This window comes from Arachis duranensis, chromosome 2, assembly GCF_000817695.3.
Source record: "Arachis duranensis cultivar V14167 chromosome 2, aradu.V14167.gnm2.J7QH, whole genome shotgun sequence".
In the NCBI taxonomy this organism is placed as follows: Eukaryota; Viridiplantae; Streptophyta; class Magnoliopsida; order Fabales; family Fabaceae; genus Arachis; species Arachis duranensis.
The window spans coordinates 74,280,511-74,285,307 of NC_029773.3; positions in this window are offsets into that span (position 1 = coordinate 74,280,511).

The following is a 4,797-nucleotide window of genomic DNA, read 5'->3' on the forward strand; positions in this document are numbered from 1 at the left end:
CAAAATAAGAAAATGCAACTAAAAATCCTAAAATGAAATGCAAAAGTGTTGGGATTAGAAACTTGTTACCCAAAAACGCCGAGTGGTCGGACGACCTCCCCACACTTAAAAGTTTGCACCGTCCTCGGTGCACTAAATGAGCAAGGGGGTACGGCGACTTTCCAAGTTGCCACCTTCATCTGGTAGGTCAACCTGTGCTACGTGTTCTTCCTCCGCTTCCATTTTTGCTTATGGTGCATCAAACATGAAAAACAAAATAAACACCATAAGATGAGAAAATACAAAAGTAAGGAAGCGTGGATTGTTGGAATGAGGTAAATCACTAGAATTAAGTGAGTGAATTGGTGTGACATTGATGAAAAATAGTTGTATGGGTTCTAACTTGCATGCGGTTTAGAACTCATACCCTAGTAATTAAAAACCATGTCACAATTATACAAAAGAAAACATGCACTTCACTCATTCTAGTGTGCTTGAGATACTTTAAAAGACTTGTAGGCTAAAACAACCCAACAAGTAGTGAAGAAGCATAAAAGCATTCAAGCAAAAATCAAGCAATTGTGAAATTGGATAGTGCATGGACATTGATTGATGTGTAGGTAGACTTAGTGAACAAAATGGTATATAAAACTCACACAACAATCAATGACACATATTGAAGTTGTTGTAGCACCTAAGTGACATAGAGGTGAAACACATGGATGCTATGGAACTTAGAAAAAAGAGGATAGAAGTGAAAATTAATCACATAGCAAGCATGGTCCACAAAGCTTTACAAAGCTAAAAAATATGTCAGTAGGTAAGCTTTCGATCTAATTTCACAACTCTACAATCTCAATGCATGAAATAAGTGATGTGAATAAGAGTAAACCATAAACAAGCATCACCTAAAAAAAATGCAATGATAATATACAATTGTCTAACAATAGATGACGAATGCATGGTGGCCAAAACATGCAATTCAAAAAAGTTAAGAAGCTTAAAGGCAATGTAACATTCACTTGGTGCTCACAAATGTTAAACATGAAAACTCAAAACCAAGTGTCAAAATATAACCTTAACAATTAAATCCAACAATAAAAATTAAAAATAATCATGTTAAAATAACATCTCATCAATAATCAGTAGCAAGAAATAGTAAACAATATTAATAATCCAACACTTATAAAGAAAAATAGAAAACAAAATAAAAATGTACTAATTAAACAATTAACTAACTAACTAAAAGAAGTGGTTATGGATGGTGTTTGGTAGTGTTGGGTGATGATTGAGGGGTGGAAAGAGAAGAGAAGAAGGAAAGAAATGGAAAGAAGAGAAGAAAAGAAGGTGGGTGAAACAGGGAAATCCACGCGTGCGCGTCATGTACGCGTAAGCGTGGATTGATAAAATGGTAGTGACGCGTACGCGTGATGAGTTATTTGGAGCGGCGACGCATACGCGTGAGGTACGCGTGCGCGTGCCTTGGGCACAAAGTTGGCACACTTCAGGCACAACTCTCGGGTGAATGTATGGAGGGGTGGAACTTCTGGATCCACGCGTACACGTCATATACGCGTGCGCGTAGATGGTCGAAGATGCTTGGGGCACGCGTACGCGTGGGTTGGTGCTCTGTTTTTCAAAATTTTTCTATGTTTTTGCACCAAACCAAGCATTCCAAACCTCCAAACAACTACCAAAACATCATAAAACCTTATTTAACACACTAAACTCCCAAATGAATATATCTAACCAAACAAAACATAAAATTAAACCTATTTTACCAATATGTACAAAAGATAAAAAGGAAAAGATATTACCATGGTTGGGTGTCTCCCACCTAGCACTTTTGTTTATTGTCCTTAAGTTGGACTTATGGGGAGCTATCCATCAAGGTGGCTTGTGCTTGAATCCATCCTTGAACATCCACCAATGCTTGGACTTCCATTGTGGTTCATCATTCAAAGTTAATAACTCCAAGCTTTGATGGAGTTCTTCACAAACCATGGGCTCCCAAAGTTCTCACACCCGTCCTTGAGTTGATCATGGTGATTTCCTCCGAGTGGCAAGAGAGATAAATTCTCATGAAAGCACAAAACTACCCTCCTAGACCCATTCAATTGAGCACTAGTCCAATCCATGCTCCTCAATTTTGAGCTTCCAACCATAATGAGCCTAGACTTACAACGCCAACCACTAAACATCCTCCTCTTACGCTTAATTCCACAAAGCGCCCTAAGTTGGCCATCCGTCTCAAGCAAACCATGTTCAAGTGGGATAATAAAGCTAAGAGTTAGAAGTTTTACCCACTCAAATAAAGGATTAGATGACAACCTGGGTGGAGGAGTTCCCAATGATCTTGACAAAGCGCGCTCTACTCCCGTCCATCCTCTCCTAGAGGCTTCCACCACTTGGCAAGATTCTTCAAGCTTTACCTCTTGCCAAACTTCCTCAAGTTCCCATTCTTCTTTACCAATGCCTTCAATCTCTTCCCTATCACTCAAATCATAGATAGGAGGTTTAGTAAAATCTACCTCATCATCAATTCCAAGTATAGTGGGGAAGGACTCTTCAAACTCAAAAGGATCATATGTTGATGCGGAATCATCATAAATAGGAGGACCTATTTCTTGGGTCACTTCTTCCAATTCTTCAATCACATTGTGCCTTGGAGGTTGTGCACTCTCCTCCTCAATATCAACTTCAAATTCCATGGAAGAAGGCTCTTTAACTTGTGATTTTTCTATGTACTCAACATATCCTAAGGTGCTAACCACTACTTCCTTTGGTTCAATCATCTCTACCTTCTTCTCTTGTTGCACTTCTTGCTTTGACTCTTCTTCTTCACCTTGGAGCTTTAACTTTACTCCCTTACTAAGCTCTTTGGTTGCCTCTCCACATTTAACAATGGGAGTGCCTTGATCGCATAGGCTTAGGCGGGATGACAATATGTTGCCAATGGCTTCTACCATGATAACCATTTTGGCTCTTATCTCCTTGAACTTCTTTTCATCTTCCTCTTGTTGCCTTAAGATATGAGATTCAAGATCTCTCAGTTCTAGCATGAGGGCTTCATCGAGAGGTGGTGGTGGAAGAGATGGTTCATTGTTTGGGGGAAGGTTGTTGTAATTGGAAGGTGGTTCATATTGGTGAAATTCTTGAGGTGGTGTGTATGGACTTTGTGGTTCATAGGGGTATTGGTATTACAAAGGTGGTGGCTCTAGAAATGGTTCATATGGTGGTTGGTACGGTGGATATAGGTTAGGATCATATGGAGGTGGTTGGTGGTATAAGGTTTATGAGTATGGTGGAGGGCTATATTGAGGAGGGGGTTCATATGCATATGATGATTGTGGTTGACAACCACAATGAGGGTCATCAAATACATTAGATTGGTATGCATCAAGATTTGAATTGTACCCATAAGAAACCGGAGGAGGTTGTTGCCAAGAAGGTTGTCCATAAGCTTGGGGCTCCTCCCTCCTTTGATCTCCAAATCCTTGATGCATGTTATCATTGTAAATTCCATCACCTACAACATAGTTTGAACCACACTCATAGCCAAAGTCGTGAGAATTCATAGTGAAAGAGAAAATAAAAACAAAAGCTAACAAGAAACAAAGAGAACAAAATCCTACAACTAGCAAAAACTAACAAACAAACCAAAAATCAAGATATTCACAATATATACAATAGCCAATAAAATAACACCATTGCAACTACCCAGAAACGGCGCCATTAATTTGATAGCAAGGATTTATACCGGTTCGGAATTCCACAAAATAATTCCATTGTTAGTATAGTCCAAACCGATAGTCAATCCTTGAATCAAATTAAATTTATGGTTTTGTCACAAGTACAAATTCCAATAAGAATTAACCGGAGTATTTGGACTCTGGGTCGTCTCACGAGGAATTGCAATGAAGTGGTCAATTATTGGCTATGAAGGGTGATGAGCGGATAATTTATACGCTTTTTGGCATTGTTTTTAGTATGTTTTTAGTATGATCTAGTTAGTTTTTAGTATATTTTTATTAGTTTTTAGTTAAAATTCACTTTTCTGGACTTTACTATGAGTTTGTGTGTTTTTCTGTGATTTCAGGTATTTTCTGGCTGAAATTGAGGGTCCTGAGCAAAAATCTGATTCAGAGACTGAAAAGGACTGCAGATGCTGTTGGATTCTGACCTCCCTGCACTCGAAGTGGATTTTCTGGAGCTACAGACGCCCAATTGGCGTGCTCTCAACGGCATTGGAAAGTAGACATCCTGGGCTTTCCAGCAATGTATAATAGTCCATACTTTGCCCGAGATTTGATGGCCCAAACCGGTGTGGCAAATCAGCCTCAGAAATTCCAGCGTTTAACGCTGGAACTGGCATAAAACTTGGAGTTAAACGCCCAAACTGGCATCAAAGCTGGAGTTTAACTCCAAGAAGAGCCTATGTACGTGAAAGCTTCAATACTCAGCCCAAGCACACACCAAGTGGACCCAGAAGTGGATTCTTACGTCATTTACTCATTTCTGTATACCCTAGGTTACTAGCTTACTATTAATAGGATCTTTTGACATTGTATCTGTACCTCATGACACTTTACACGTTTCTTTGTGTACCTTCCACTGCATGAGTCTCTAAACCCCATGGTTGGGGGTGAGGAGCTCTGCTGTGTCTTGATGGATTAATGCAATTATTATTGTTTCTTATTCAATCATGCTTGCTTCCATTCTAAGATATTACTTGTTCTTAAACCGGATGAATGTGATGATCCGTGACAATCATCATCATTCTCAACTATGAACGTGTGCCTGACAACTACCTCCGTT